Source organism: Lissotriton vulgaris, chromosome 8 (assembly GCF_964263255.1).
Source record: "Lissotriton vulgaris chromosome 8, aLisVul1.2, whole genome shotgun sequence".
NCBI lineage: Eukaryota > Metazoa > Chordata > Amphibia > Caudata > Salamandridae > Lissotriton > Lissotriton vulgaris.
The window spans coordinates 762856465-762873974 of NC_141696.1; positions in this window are offsets into that span (position 1 = coordinate 762856465).

Below are 17510 nucleotides of genomic sequence, written 5' to 3' on the forward strand. Positions count from 1 at the left end.
CAATGAGAAGGCCCCCGCTTTTATTGTCTGGAAATTCCTTCTCCTCTCCTAAGGGGTTCCCCATTCATGCGCTGCTTGGCAGGGGCCCTACAAAAACTATTAGTGGACTATTTACTCATATTGAGCCACACTTCCTACTCAGTTGGCAGAGTTACTGCTTATTGTGCTATCTACCACCCCTGGTTATGCACCTCTACCTTAAGAGCTACATCTACATCACTTGAATGCCACAATGGGCCCCTGGTTGGCTGCTATCTGATAATCAGGCACTAGGACCGGCAAAAGTTCCACCCTTCCTACCACCTTTATTGTGCTAAAAACTGACTTATAGGGGGAGACTGTTTACTCCTCTTCTCATTTTACTTCTTGTCTCACCTCCTTGGTGCGATGAGATGTATGCACAAAACCAGAGAGGACCATGCTACTGTTCCCTCCTGATTGGCGACAAAAACACTGGCCCATCCTGCCTCCTCTGGGAAGAATGGCCAGGCCCCTGATTCTGTAGACAAGTTGGATGCTATCTTGGTTGCCATAGGCCCTACGAGGGAGGCACTGGAATATAAATGATGCACTAGTGGTGGATCTAAGTCTTCTGGACCTGAAAATGGCTGACCAAGTGCATGCAATGGAAACTACATTTACAAAGGAGCAACCTACCTCACTTCCTGTCTGCGCTCATTAGAGTTCTTGAAATTAGAATTGAGGACCTAGAGAGCAGAGGCAGTCTCAATAACATTAGATTCATTGGACTGCCAGAAAACATTGAGGGGGGATCTATGGTCCCCTTAGTTGAGGATTGGCTACATGAGATGGTTGCCCCTAAGAGAGCGCCAAAGTGCCAGCTCGCCCCATGCATCTGGTATACTACAGAGGCTGGTTGTTGCCCTCCTTTGCTACAGAGACCCTGATTACTTAATGACAGAGGTACGCACTACAGTCCCCTTACTGGTGGAAAACTCGTCACTATTGATTTTCCCTGATTACACAACAACTGTGCAAAAGATCAAAACATCTTTCACCACAGTAAAAAAAAATACTTTCAAACCTGTCCATTCCATATGCCCTGTTGTTCCTGGTGCAGTTTGACGTAAAATCAATCTTTTTAAATAATAACCTTCTGAGGCCTGGCACCGGATCATCACCTGCAGTACACAAACCCACCCGGAGCGCCCGCACCACCACCCTGTGCCCCACATGGGCAAACAAGCCTGTTCAAGGAGGCACACAGATCTTCAATCGTTGCAGCATCAAGTCCAAGCTAACAGAGAACATACTCTTGCTGTGGCTACACTGGTGGGCAACACTACAGTGCAGAGGGGAAGTGGCGCCTCCTCTGTTGATGACTCTGGAACTGAGAGTGTCCCTAACTCGCACTTGAGGGTTTTGCTCCCCAGGGTTACACCCTGAACTGCAGATAAGATTATTTGATGGTTCCTCATCTCTCCTCATGTTTTGGGAGAGGTCTGGTGAATTTGTTGGGTTGCCTTACTTTTGCTTGGCCCAAGCATGAAAGATGAAGGCCAGCTTTCTTCTTAAATGCTCATTCCACTCTTCTGATTTTCTAACTCTAAGTAATGGGTTCAATGAGACATTACTTGTGGGCAATAACATTATGATTCTATGTGGTTTGGCCAGAACATTATGGTGCAGCTGGACTGGGGGGATTTATTAGGGTGTGTTCATGCTGTTTACCCCCTACAATGGGATTTTACTTTTGTTCTCCTCTGGGGTGTGTTTTTTCCACTTGATCGGTTGATAGGGGTGGCCATGTTGGGGGATGGTGGGCAGGTGCTGATACACCAGCCTACGTACCTATCTCTGGCCAACACTTCGACTGCTTGAGGGTGATTACTTGAAGTGTATGCAGTCTGAACAATCTTAGTAAGAGGCATAGCCTGCAAATATATATTAAAATGGCGCAGAGGCCAAATCGCTTTTCTCCAAGGGACCCAGCTTGCTGGGGCACAGAGGCTGGTATTGCAGAAGTGATGGGGGGGGGGGCTATGCTACTGCCTATTTGGCTTTTTGCAAGGAGAGTACTATCCTATGTTTTTATTTGAAAGGACTCAGGGATGGAGTGCCTGAGTCCTAAAATGGTGGCCACGCCCTTGCCTTCAGCTCACTGCCGCCAAACTTACTTAGATGTTGGGCTACTAATGTAGCACAAAGAGACCAAAACAAGCCCACATGCAAAATAAACAACTAGACCGCACATGTAAAGTTTCACACTGATGAGCATATCATCAACGGCCAGTTAAAATTATCGCTGGCCGTGTTTAGCGTGCAAAATAATAACGCCGCCTATCGCCGGATTCTATCCCCCGGTTAGTGCACTATCAGCAACGCTCATCGCAGAGGCAACAGAAATCCAGGCAATTGCGTTGATAAGGGGCAATATTGCAGGGTTACCTGCGATAAAAAAACAGCGATAGTAAAAACATTGGTGATAGGGAGATATGGACTCAGCATGACAATCCACCTCCCATGTTAAATATGGCTTAGTCAAATATTAAGCAGACGTAAAGAACTGGCGATATAGCCGGTTAGTGCAACTTTTAATGTCGCCTAGCTGGTTAGCGATTTTCTTGTGGATAGGGAGATCCTTCGTTAGCAGTTATTTTCGCTGTATTTCTCACGGGAACGCCTACCTCGAATCTCATTAACGATGCGAGGCGGAAAGAAAATGGGCGCTAAAGCATGGATTCACACGTTAGCGTGTCCATGCTGATAGGGCGATAAAATCATTGACGCTTTTTGTCCAAAACGGACATAAAAGCAGTGATAATTTTAACGCCGGCCCTTGATGATATGCCCCATAGTGCTTAGGCTAGTGAAAAAAACATTTCTGGTCACATGACAATGACAACCAATAAACAAATACATGAGACGTTAACAACAGTAATAAAGCATTATCTGATTGGTTGTGAACTCTAACTGCATTGCAAATTCCAGATTTTACTACCCTGAAATACTGATCAAATGGCAATAAAAACAGTTAGATCAAAAAACTGAAAAAAGGAAGAAGAAACAATATTTTAGTGACATCTGTAAACAACAAAACTTAATCAGAATAATGTTAGCCTATTCTTTCTTGCTGCTACCTTGTATAACGAAATTAAATTGTATTAGCCCCTCCAAGAAGAAATAAAAATGCCTCTTTCCCTCTCCCTACTTTAAATGGCATTTAGTTTGCGGTTTTGCAAGATAATATTTAGGCCACCATAAGAGGCGAGCAAAGTAATTTTACACTCAGACTAGGGATACTACGATTTTACGTAATTGTTTAAAATGACTGATAATATATTAATATTATTATTATTATAAATTAATTGTGTTACCGCAGTCTTGTGTCTGCTCTCACTGGATGGTAAATACCTCAGCATAATCACCTCATGTAGTGAGCACTCCACCAATCCATGTTACATGAAAAATACGCTGTTTAAGCATCAGAAACCAGCTAACTACAATAGTGTAACCCAAATGGTATCATTCATTCTGTAACATTTCAATGTTTTTTAAAGTAAATCCTCAGAAAGCTCTGCTTATAAAATGATTGCCTGTTATCAGTGACCTTGCAGCTGATGCATTCACCAAAATTAAAACACAAATGCACTCCTATGAAGATCATGCCCCCTGCAGTATTACACTCTAAAAATGCTACAAACATGGAGAACATGTCACAACTTTCATCTTAAGACAAATAAATACCAATATTACACCATATGTATGATAACACGTTTCTAATGCAATCCAGTATTATAATGTATGCATTTATCTAACCATGGACAACTTAATAGGAGCATAATGATAAAATAAGCATTGCCGTTGCCGAATGGTCTGGCTTATAACTGAAAATACCTCTACCAATCTCTGATTTTAGGCACTCTAATCATAGCACCTGCGCTCTGTCACTCATCCTCAGAGCCGTACATGCATTCATCCACCCACTGACTCGTTTTTGAATTCATACTCTTGCCCATCCGCAGCAAAGTTGACGTACGCCTCAACGAACATATGGAAAATAAATGAAAGGAATGAAAGTAGAAAAAAGAAAACATGCACCACCTAAACCTCGCAGGTATATGCTTGCAGTTCAAAAATAAAGTTTAGCGTAGCAGGAAGCAGCCTGCACTTAATAAATCCTTGCTTACACAATTAGAAACAATATGTTGCCCATCTTGGAGTGAAAAAAACAACGAGACAGTGTGAACAATGCCACCCCATTTCACGAAGACTGCTCAGTAAACATTGCATTAGGTAGCCATCTTCGAATGCTAAAGGGTACATAGTCTCTATGTTGTACTGATCCAAGTGGATCAACACAGTGGTTCTAAACATGTGGCTATTTTAGATATAGCATACTGCAGATGAAATGAACAGCAAGTGAACCATCCAGTAGGAATGTCTAGGGAGCTGCAAAATAGGAGAAGCAGGAAAGAAATAACAGGGGATCTAGCAAAGGAAAATTAGAAAACTAATAGAATCGGCCAACGCAGACACTGACACTAAAGCCCTCTCAGGCGTATGTGTACATGTGATTAGGGAAATACAGTTACTCAGAGGGCAATAGAGCCAATGGCAGTAATAGCCTAACACATTGTCCCTGAAGTATGCTGCTGTGGGGAGAGGCAGATTATGAAAGACACTAAGAAATTCAGAAAAGGGCTGAACCACAGACCCTGTATGTATTTAGAGTTTTTAATGTTTTTAGTACATGGGCCTGACAGACAATTACACCCTCCGGCCTTCCTCAGAGGTTATAGCAAGAAGTATCTCAGTGCAAATCTTCTATCACTATGATTTGACAAAGGAAGTAGCGAACACCTAAACCCTTGTCCATTATGCAAATCTGTGAAATTCTCTGTAACAAAATACCCGTCTACAAGCTTTAACACAGCGTAATCCAATCCATCCTTAAAGGCCTACTGATCTTAAAATATTTTTCTCAATAAATAAGTTAGGACTACAGCCTTCGTCCTACCTATTGATAATAAACTGATCAGGCTTATATTTTGTCACCTTAATTAACTCGGTTCTTCTCTGTTGAGCATAACCTCTCTCTCACTAATTTTCAGGGCAGGCATACAACTTCTATCTGCCCAATGAAAATCTGTACTCAAGGATATCAACATCTGGGCAGATTCAAAGCCCCTCTGTAGTCATAAAATGAAAGTTGCCAAACCAATTTACAACCCTCCCTAAAACCGCACACCAAGGATTCTCAAGGTGCAAATTTTCTACTCCAAGGCTTTGTCCCGGGGGTAACCAACACCAAAAATCTTACCTTCTATGGGAACCTGTGAGATTCTCTGTGATAACATACCTGTCTATGAGCTTTAACCCAGTGCAATGACAATCCACCTTTAAAGGGCTTTTGGATTTAGGAGGTTTTTCATGATTAATAAGTTAGGCCTACAGCCTTTGTCATACTTTTTCAAAATATCCAGACGAGGTCTCATTGATCAATGGCTTATCACCATAACCAAATCTGTTCAGATGGGTTCAGCCTAAGTTTTCCTACAAAGTCAGATTGTGCGACAGAAGGAGTCATTTTCAGCAAAGTCCCTCAACTAGCCCAATCAAAGTCTGTACTGAGAGAAATCAACATTTGGGGCAGAGCCAATGTCCCTCTCTCACTAATAGCAAAAATATAAAAAACATTTCGTTGCCTAATCAATATCCTATCTAAAATTGTAAAATGGCTTAAAATGAGTCTCAGAATGCAAATATTCTACTCTTTCTCAATTGTGGTAACCTGCACCAAAATCTGTTATCAGGTTAATCAACAATTAGGCAGTGCTTCTCAAAGCTCTTATTCAATTGTTCACATGAGGTCTAAGCGACAGCTGCTCTCTCAAGTCAGACCCATGAAGGACATTATGTTAAGATCAGCACCCTACCAGATACAGAAAAAGTAGTTTGACTTTTTAATTTCAAAGGTTGAATTAAACACCTGACACGTTTCAGTGTTGGATTATGGCTTTTTGGTGTTTACATATGTGTGCATAACCCAAAGAAAGTAAAAAAACTAATTTTACTTTCAAGAATCGTACTTGTCTTCTAGTAAGCATGTCTCTTTGATGTGTCTGGCATCATACCAGTGCGTTTATCGAACTACCTGTTCTTTATAAATCTCTGCACCAATGCATTCTTTAGAGGTGTGACTATAAATGGTACATTAGATAAAGTGACAGCAGGGCCCAGAAGCGTCAAGGTTAGGCTAAACTCTGATCATTGCTGTACTTTACTATCCAGACAGCAGTCTGGGATGGCCATCTACTTTGCTTGCATTAGGGCCCATGACACTCTCACCTTGCCTGTGGTATTTTTTGTAAAGCACCCTAAAACTCATTTATCCAGGCACACTATATAAATGTATAAATAAAGAGCCTGATTTAGATCCTGGCCTGCAGCCAAACGTCCATCTACTCTGCCACTATCACAAAGAAGGCACTTAGGGGCTTATTTATAAGCCCTCTGTGCCGCCGGTGAGTCACTTTTTGTTATGATCCAGTGGCACAGGAATCTGCTTTATATTTAGCAGGCAGCACTAAGCCACTTTTTTGCGCTTAATGCTGCCTTGTAAATATCATTTCCTTTAACACCGTTTTCTGCATTAAAGGGGCTTGCAATGGGTGTTGCTGTGGGCGTTCCCAGCAATATCCATGGCTTTATGACACTGCCCAAGAATTATGAGAAATTGTATCTCTGAGACAGTGGCATTGCCTCCCCCGGGTAGGCGTAAGGGAGGCACAGCGAGGAGAAATCTCTTTATTTCTGCTTGTTTTTTCTTTTTCTGTCTGTGCTGCATTCTGCAACACACATCAACACACATAGAAAGAGGAAAAAGCCTCTTGTGATTGTTTTTGCGCAGAAAGGTTTCCCTTCCTGCACAACAACAATCATCCCCGCAATGCAGGCCCCCTTGCACATGGTACAAAGGTGCCTGCATTGACGCATGGCAGCCCATTGTGCGCCAACGCAGGGGAAAGGGACAGGAATGCCCCATATCTGATAGATATGGTGCATTCCTATCATTTTCTCTTGCCGTAGGTTAGCGCAGAAGAAAGGTATGTGGCGCTGCCCTACGGCAACAACTCATAAATGAGACCCTTGGGGCCTCATTAGGATGGCGGTGAATCCGCATCCTCCGGGCCGGCGGAAGCCACCGCCGGCCCGGAGGATGCGGATTCACCGCCGCGGCCACAGAAAACACCCACCGCCAGATTAGGATGGCGGTGGGATGGTCGTGGGAACAGCGGCAGACGGCAGGTCCGTCTGCCGCTGATCCGCAGGTTGTTGGGCACTATTTGGTGGCGGTGTCTGCAAGACACCGTCAGCCATATTAGTATGTGTGTAGGAACATGCTTTTCCGCGGCGGCTTTACCGCTGTGGAAAAGCATGTGGAACTTTGCTTCTGGGGGCCCCTTGCGGGCCCCCAGGGTGAAGGGAGGTGGGGGTGCTCATAGGGGGTACCTATGGTACCCCCCTGTAGTTACATGCACAAAGCAGCAGGCGCAGCGCGGTGCCTGCCGCTTTGTGCATGTAAATGCAAATCATGCTTTTTTAACTTTGCAGCGGGTGCTGCTTCAAGCAGCACCCACCACAAGGTTAAATATACGGGATGTGACCGTCAGGGTGGCGGTCACATCCTAATTGCAACGGAGGGACCGCCGCTGCCCCTGCGGACGGTCCCTCCACCTCGGGGTGGCGGACGGACGCAGGTCTGTCCGCCATCCTAATGAGCATTAGTTTGGTGCACGGATGTCGTCTTATAGGCATCAGTGCATGAAACTATTTTGTCTTTGAGAAGCATACTCCGAAAGCAGAAGTTTGTTTCTGCAAAACAAGAAACAAATGTCCCCCACACTCTGGGAGTTTTCTCCCGGATTGTGGGGGTGATTATTTGCTTTTGTTCATAACTGGATAGAAAAGAAAGGACATCAGACATCTGCTCTAAACAGGGTCGTTGGTGGTATACCCCTACTATAACTGCCCCTGCACAGTTGGGCCATAAGAGTACATTTTCTGCTGGTCGAGCCAGCAGGTGCATCAGTGTCAGAAAACTCAAAGTCCGCCCGACTCAAACTATAGCCGGCAGACTGAGGGCTGGGCAGGCAGGTTACTCCATCAAGTTTGTGATGGAGTACCCTATCAGGCAAGCTCTGAATGAGGCTAAAAATAATAAATAAAACGTTAAATAATATTACTGGTGCATTGCTAGCTAACAGCATAAATTGTGCACTATATGTAACAGAGAAAAGGAAAGGTTGTCAAACACTACACCTGCACCATTTTCTGACCAAAACATTTAGCCAGTAGGTGCCATTTACTTAATACAGCACTTTGTAGGCAGTGGTGGTTTGAGAAGTTTATAATACATGAGCACAATTTTACGTAGATCTTAATTCCAAGCCTCCCTGGACTTTGCTTTTTCCACATCAATTTCCCGGCATCATTTTAACACACAAACTGATTTTTCCGTGTGTGGCAGTTAGCACTGACCCTGGATGTGCTGTGTCCGTGCGAGTTACCTTGAGTTTTAAATCGTTTTACCGCAGATGAAAATGTAAAATAGATTCTACCATATAATCTTGTTCTCAATTATTAACAGAGCTAACTTGACCAACCAGTCAAGAACTGTGAAAAACAGAAATGCACATCATGTTTTTTATTTACTATTGTTTCGCAAAAGGGTAATAGGCCACCCTCACCAGGGGCCTCATTTATGAGAAATGACGCATCGCTGCGTGAAAGCAGTGATGCGTCACTTCTCAGTGCGCACTCCTTGCGACATTCCTGATGCGTCATATTTAATGTATGACGCATTATGTCGCAAGGAGTTACAGATACATCAGTATTTCTGACGTGTCTGTATGGCGCAAAAGTGATGCATTGCTTGAGTGTGTCACAAAAGTGACGCAACTCCAGCAATGTGTCCTTTCACATGGGGCAAGCCCCATGTGAAAGGGCCTGCGTCAGTCTTACGCCTGCTGTGAGGCAGGTGCAAGATTTTGACGCAACGGCGTCCTAAAAGTGACGCAGTGAAATCTCATAGATTTCACTGCGTCACTTCTACGACCTTCCTTGCGTCAATACGCCCCCCTTGCATACATTATACCTGGGGCCTCATTTATGAGGCTGTGCGTCACTTTTACGCCGCTGGTGCGTCATTTTCTGTGACGCACCAGCGGCGTAAAAAATGTGCCTTGTTGCACCATATTTACAAAGTGACGCATCTAGGTAGATGCTTCACTTTGTAAACCCCTGCGCTACATTATACCTGCGCCAGGTATAATGTATGCGGTGGGGCGTTCTGACGCAAGACAGGGTCATAGAAGTGACGCAGTGAAATCTATAGGATTTCACTGCCCCACTTCTAGGACAAAAATGCGTTCATTTCTTACGCCTGCCTCACAGCAGGCGTAAGACTGACACAGGCCCTTTCACATAGGGCTTGCCCCATGTGAAAGGACACATTGCTGGAGTTGCGTCACTTTTGTGACACACTCAAGCAATGCATCACTTTTGCGCCATACAGATACATCAGAAATACTGACGTATCTGTAACTCCTTGCGCAATGATGCGTCATACTGTAAATATGACGCATCATTGGTCTCGCAAGGAGGGCGCAGTGAAAAGTGACGCATCGCTGTTTTCACACAGCGATGCGTCACTTTTCATAAATGAGGCCTTGGTGCAGGTACAATGTGGCGCAGGGGTATACAAAGTGACGCATCTACCTAGATGCGTCACTTTGTAAATATGGCGCAACAAGGCGCATTTTTTACGCCACTGGTGCGTCACAAAAAGTGACGCACCGGCGGCGTAAAAGTGACGCACAGCCTCATAAATGAGGCCCCTCGTGTTTATGGAAGGAAGGGAGTGGAATCGCCTGTTGAGAGTAGGTTGGAAGGAAACAAATAGCATCTAGGGAAAAGTAATGGGTAAACAAGAGGGGCAAGGAGACAGCAGGAGGTGATCAGGGAGAGGGAAATAAAAATCATCCTCAACTAAGACCTTCACGGTTATTCAAAAGCTAAGCGCTCAAATGTTCAGCATAAGGTCCTAAGCAGCCACAACATTCAAAAGGCCACTCCCATACTTTCGAGTCAAGTTGGCGCTATATAAACTGAAAACAAAATGCCTGCCGTCAGAACCAGCAGCAAATCGGGAAGGCAGATCACAGAGCATAATTAAGGCTATACTTAAAATGAAAATAAAACATGGCTTTTCCTTCTTCTACTCTGCATGTTTTTACCCATTCTGACGATAGTGTTTATTTGAAATCTAACACAATAAATGGATTGTAATATATTATTTTATCAATAAAGAGCCAGCAGTTTTCTGGTGTGTTTAATTTTGCGCTACAAATTCTAACGTATTCTTTCCAAATAACCTATCCCTTTCACGTGAAAGAGCAAAACATCAAGGGTTGAAGCATTTTGTGGGAAGCTTGAGGGTATGGCCATGAATTATAATGAATACAATGCCCCCTTCCGAGTTCCATGACCTTATGAAGGAATTCCGGCTTCGGCCTTGTTCCTTTGTATGGTTAAGGAACTCCTTGGTGACTTGCAATATCCTTATAATAAATGTCAGGGGTACTTTATCTCATATAACTCACTTCCTGGGAGACCAACAAACTGGAGCAGCAGACTGATCTCAGATATAAACAGCGATTTGCTCTGACCCTGCTTTGCAATCTATCTTTAAAAGTGTTTTCTGTGCATCTTTAAACCTAGGTGGATGATGGGGACCTTTATTACAACAATGTAATAGGGGAGTGAACGTTTTTTCACAATTAAAAAAAAATACATAGAACTGAGGAGCATATGTACAAGGGGATTGGGCCACTGGAATGTTACCTTTACTGATGTTCCAGTGATGCAATGCCCTCCTCCATATTTACAAAATGGCATTACCACCGCCTTGTAAATATGGAACCCTTTCACACAGGTATCTGCGGGGAAAGGGATGTGCAATGAGTGAGGCTGTGTGCCTTCCATCCCAACAACAATTGCTTTTTGAAGCTACCCCAGATTTGCAAGAATCTGTAAATCTGAGGCAGGGCCGAAAACTAACGTCTTGCAAAAGCAGGCATTAGATTGGCACAAGGAGAAATACTTTTATTTCTCCTTCTTTTTGCTTTTCCTATGTGTGCTGCATTCTCCAACACACATATAAAGATCAAAATGCCATTAATGATTGTTTTTGTGCATGAAGGTGTCCCTTCATGCACAAAAACAATCATTAAATAATGGCAATTTGCTACTTCTTTGTGTGCTGCAGAATGCAACACACATAGAAGTAGCAAATTGCCTTTATTCATTTTTTATGTGCAGGAAGGTACTTCTTCCTGTATATAAAAATCATCCCTGCAAAGCGGGGCACCTTGCACTATAGCTCAAGGGTTTCTGGGTTGGCTTTAGGCAGCTATTTTTAGCACCAGTGCTAAGGAAAACACAGGGGTGCGCCCTATTCTTGTAAATATGGCACACCCCTGCATTTTGGAATTGAAGCAGCACGGAGTCATTTCCTTGTACATATGTCCCTTTGTGTCTTTGTGGTAGTAAGCATTGCATTCACAAAGATTGCCGTCTTCATCATAGACTTTCAAACTCTCTTCCACAGGTAATTTACTAGAAGCAACTTTTACATATTCACTTTTGCCAGCTGCCAACTAACGATTCCATTAATATTATTATCTATAATTTCAGTCAACCTCAGTGTTGGACATCATAAACAAAAGGCTGTGGGGTGGGTAGGGTCAAGCGGGAGGCGCCAAATGGGGAGGGTGGGAATACAATAAAAAGTAAAAAAATTAAACATATAATTTACAGCGATCCGCCTTCAGTGTTGCAATCGCTGCCTCTCCTCTTCCTGGATCCCAGCAGCCCCTGCCGGCCAGACTCCCATCCAATACCCTGCTGAGAGTCGTGCGGGGATTGGTCTGAGCCGGCAGTAAAGATGCCCTGCTCCGACCAGGGAGTCCGTTGGATTTCTCCAGCCCAGCTGCTCAATGCACCTGGTCTGGAAAATATCTAAGTGTGCATGTGTGTTTTGGTTGGCCGCAGACGGCCGGCCAAAACACATATGCACACTTAGGGAATGGAGTGATCGTAGCACTCCTCCTCCCATTCCTCAGACACACTCCTCCCAACACTACTGGCTAAGAACCGGAAAATGTAAAATTGAACAATGCAATAGCATAACTTTATTTTACATTTGCTGGCTCTGAGCCAGGCAGTGAGGTGATGCTCCTCCTCCATTGCAGAGGAGCTGCCACTGGTTAACCTTCCTGTTTTCCATGATCTACTATTCTGCTGCATTTTAGAATATTTAGGAGATCCTGTCCCATCTTTCCTGGAAAGCATAACTTTAGTCATATCTGTGGGGGTATACACTTTGCACCTTTTCTAGTGTCAACATCTCAACTTACACCAATTGAGCTTGCAGCTCCTGCCTTGTTTCAGTTTAGTCCCAGGTAACCTGAACACAACTTGGTTTTAACTTGGCAGCAATTCAAAACCTCCAACCCCGGAAGGAAATGAAGTAACACAACATGCAACATATTCCTTCCTTTACAGACAACGGAATACTCTCTGTACTGGAGTCTGTTATGTTTTTATTTTTCCATTCCACTGAACAATTTGAGTTTTATAATAGTGTTCTAGTTGTTGATGGTTTTCTCCACATGGTAGGAAACGTGCAAATTTTCCAATATTGAAGTGAATGAATGAAATAAAACTTATAACGCGCAAACTTTGCCCGAAGTCGTCAAGGCGCCTACAAAAGAAATCATAAAAGGCAAAACCAAAGAGCTAGGGGTAAGCTTTGACAAAGAGCAATGTCTTCAGGGCCTTTCTGAAAGTTTGTATTGAGAGCAGGGTCCTAATTTCTTGGGGAACCATATTCCACCATCTAGGAGCAAGGCTGGAAAAGACTCTACCTCCCCACCTAGTCCTTCTAACTCGGGGGACTGATAGAAAACATTTGTTAGACGAGCGAAGATTTCTGGAAGGGGCATAGGGAATCCAAAAATCTTTTACTCCTCCAGTCTCGTTTCTGTTCAGGGCTCCATAGACCAAACAAAGGACTTTAAAGGAGATCCTGGCATCAATTGGAAGCCAGTGCAAGGATTTCCTGGCAAGAGTTGCTGATGACCTCCTGGGTAGGTCAAGTACAAACTTCGATGCAGCGTTTTGCACGGTTTGAAGTCTTTGCAACAGGCATTTATTAACTCCAGCGTATAGGGCATTGCAATATTCAAGCCGAGAGCCTATCAGTGCTACCACAGTTCGTTGCCTGGCTTGAACGGACAGATAATGCTTAATTTTGCGCAAGATCTTAATGATGCCCCAGCAAGTGGAGATGGTCCTGTTGACTTGATGACTCATCTCAAGGGCCGGATCGATCATGACCCCCAGGTTTCGTGCTACGCGGGTTGGAACCGGGCAAGTCCCCAGAGATACAGGCCACCATTCCTGCGACCAGATATCTTCCTTCTCGCCGAACTCAAGGATCTCCGTCTTTTCGCCCATTAGCCTCAATGAATTGTCCATCATCCATTGCGCGACTGCCTCCATACAGTGTCTAAATTTGGAGGCAGACGAGCTAACAGGCTGGGCGAGAGACAGCAGGATCTGAGTGTCATCGGCGTAGGAGACTACCTCCATCCCAAAAGATCTAATAAGCCTGGCCAGGGGGGTCACATAGATGTTAAACAGGGTCGGACTTCACGCCAACCCCTGTGGGACCCCCCACTTGACCGGCCGGGATGGAGATAGGAACCCCCCCAGCTTTACTCTCTGTTCCCTCTGGTCCAAGAAGGAGGCCAGCAAGCTTAAAGCAGGCCCCTCCACCCCTATCTCCCTCAGTTGAGATGTTAAGACGAGGGGAGACAGGGTATCAAACGCAGCTGAGAGATCCAACAGGATCAGCAGGGTACTCCCACCCTTATCGACTGTGGTGCGGAATTATCGAGCACCACAGTCAGGGCCGATTCCGTGCTATGACCCTTTCGAAATCCGTGCTGCGAATGATCCAGGAGACCAGAGGTTTCCAAAAAGGATGAAAGAGGCTGGTTAAGATGGGTTTCCAACATTTTTGCTGGGGCTGGAAGCAGCGAAATGGGGTGGAAGTTTTTAAGCACCTCCGGGTCCAAGGTAGGCTTTTTTAAGAGGGGTTTCACAATGGCTTTCTTCCATTGGAAAGGAAAAATGCCATCCCTCATGACCCTGTTCATAATCTGGAGTAAGGGGGGGCAAAAGAATATCCTTGCATTGCTTGAGGAGATTGAGAGGACAGGGATAAAGGGGTGAGCCTGACCTAGTCCTAGCCAAAAGGACTTCAAGTTCCTGCAGGGAAAGAGGAGGAAAGCTGGACAGAGGGATCAAATTGGGAGATCTGACAGACACTGGGAGGGGAGGGACCTGAGAGGCAGAAACAGACGTTGAAGCCCTTTGTAACTCTAGGGCCGAAACAATGTCAGCAATTTTGACATGGAAATATTGGGCAATATTGTCACACAACTGTTGCGTGCAGATGACCGGGTCAGGGATCTTCAAGGTGGTCAGTGAATCCACGATGATAAATAGCTCTTTCGGCGAGGAAAGAGAGATAGTGAGATTTGAGAAGTATTCCTGCTTAGCTCTTATGACCTCAGCCCTATATTCCCTCAAAAGAGCTTTATGGGTCTCCCTATCCCGTGTGTTCCAGTTGGTCCTCCAGAGTTGTTCCTGCTTTCTGTAGCCCTGTCTTAATAGTCTTAACGACTCTGAATACCCGGAGGCCATGGCAGCAGAGGTGGCGTTTTCCAACCTCTGAACCACTGAAACAACTTCCTCCTCCATGGAGATAGCCATGGTAGGAATTAGGGGAGCTAGTAGCTCATTAGCTATCCTCTTCAGATTTCGCCTGAGTTCCATTCTACTAGGGCCAGTCGGAATATTATTAGTAGGGGTGATGTCCAATTTCAACGGGACGGCAAAGTGGTCTGACCAGGTGAGCGGGATAGGGGCATCAGTAGTCAGGCGCCTATCATTCGAGAAAACACCATCTAGTGTATGTCCTGCAATATGAGTAGCACCTTTAACAAGTTGCTGCAGGCCACAGGGGGATAGGGTATCGAGGAGAGAGAGGGTTTCATTTACCTCTAGATTATCTAGATGGAAATTCATATCTCCCAAGACTGTGACATAATCACAGCCAAAATAGGGTTCTAAGAAACTAAGTAAGTGCTGACCAAATTCTGCTCTGGGCCCAGGAGGTCTATATATGAGAATGCCCATAAATGGGACGGCATAAGATGCATTAATAGAAAAATGTAGGGCCTGAAAAACCTCGTGGGGGGCTGATAGGGGGGTGATGCGACACAAGTGAGAATCCCTATACAAAATAGCTATCCCTCCACCTACGCGTCCCACTCTATCATGTCTAACCAAAGTATAACCGTCAGGCACTGCCTCTAGCAGATCCGGCCCAGAGGATTCTTTAGTCCATGTTTCGGCGATGAAGACCCAAGAGGGTCTACTATCCAAAACGAAATCCTTAAAGGAAACATTCTTCTTAATTAGGGATCTTGCGTTAATCAGAAAGCCATGATCTCTACTTGTACTATTTACTGACTTATGTAAGAGACCTACGCTTTGGGACCGGGGAGATACCCCACCTCCTGTACAACATGGCCCAAAACAAGTGCAAGCGGGAGAGTTTAGGAAAGCCCCGGGGGTGAGCGAGTGGTGGCACAGTAACCTGGAAGGTTTTAGATCCAACAGGACCTGATGGGAATACCTGGTGTGACCACTTCCATTCTCGGTAGAACTAAACGCCCCCTCGTCCAGCTCGTCCTTAGCACGGACGGGTGCAGACGGGCTGGACTCTGGCTTGACTCCGGCGTTACTACGGCACACCCGCCGTGCGCATGCGCCGTGTGCTAGCATATTCATGTTGAAATAGGGCTCCGGCCGGTCAACCTGACTGCTGGAGCGCTAACCTACTCTGGCGTCCAGCGTCCCTTTCTGACCCCTAAGATGACGTATAAACTGCCGAGGAGCGCACAGGAAATCTGCTGGAACCGCGGTGTGGGCACAATTATGGTGCAAGTGTGTGGAGTCCGTTTAAAAACAAGGCATACAGTTAAAACAAAATATTTAAATCAAATACAAAAACGGGATAATTAAAATACAGCACAGCGCTTAAGCACAGCGTTACACGCAGCAGTGGGTTGCCTTATCAAGGCTGACCTACCCTTCGTTCAGTGTTTAAATACACTTCACGCTCGCGCTCGCCTCAGGCCAGTCAACCTGACTGCTGGAGCGCTAACCTACTCTAGATTCCAGCGTCCCTTTCTGACCCCTAAGATGGCGTATAAACTGCAGAGGAGCGCACAGGAGAGCTGCTGGAACCGCGGTGTGGGCACAATTATGGTGCAAGTGTGTGGAGTCCGTTTAAAAACAAGGCATACAGTTAAAACAAAATATTTAAATCAAATACAAAAACGGGATAATTAAAATACAGCACTGCGCTTAAGCACAGCGTTACACGCAGCAGTGGGTTGCCTTATCAAGGCTGACCTACCCTTCATCAGCGTTTAAATACACTTCACGCTCGTGCTCGCCTCAGGCCAGTCAACCTGACTGCTGGAGCGCTAACCTACTCTGGCGTCCAGCGTCCCTTTCTGACCCCTATGATGGCGTATAAACTGCCGAGGAGCGCACAGGAAAGCCGCTGGAACCGCGGTGTGGGCACAATTATGGTGCAAGTGTGTGGAGTCCGTTTAAAAACAAGGCATACAGTTAAAACAAAATATTTAAATCAAATACAAAAACAGGATAATTAAAATACAGCACAGCGTTTAAGCACAGCGTTACACGCAGCAGTGGGTTGCCTTATCAAGCGTGATACTCTATTATCAGATGTGTTTTACACAACTCCCACATCCCAAAGAAAATCAGTTTCTCATTGGAACACTCAACAACTAAACACGGTGTCAGGACATTGAAATGGGAGCAGCTTTAATATTATTGTACACTTAAGAGTTTCCCCAAATATGACTGGACCTAGCAGTTGGTTCCTTGTCCCATACCAGCTGTTACATTTACAGCCTGTATTACATTCACAGGGGTAGATTTACAAACGTATTGCACTGGGTTAGTATCACAAAAGTGACGCTAACCAGCAACATTTGTTTTTTACTAATTTACTTTCCAGTGCAAAACTTGTTTTGTGCTTAAAAGTACCTTGAAAGTAACACAAAGCAGTGTTAAGTACTGATTTGCTTTACATAGCGCCTAGGGGGTGGTACATGGGCGTTCCCATGCTACTACCCATGCCGTTTGACGCAAAACCCTATATACAAACAATTGTAGACAGGGTTTAGCGTCAAAAGTCAACAGCACTTCAAATTAACAGGAGAAATTTGATTTCTCCTTTCTTTTCCGACTTTACATGTGTGTTTCACTCTGCAGCACACATTTAAAGTGGGAAAAGTGACTAAACGTATTTG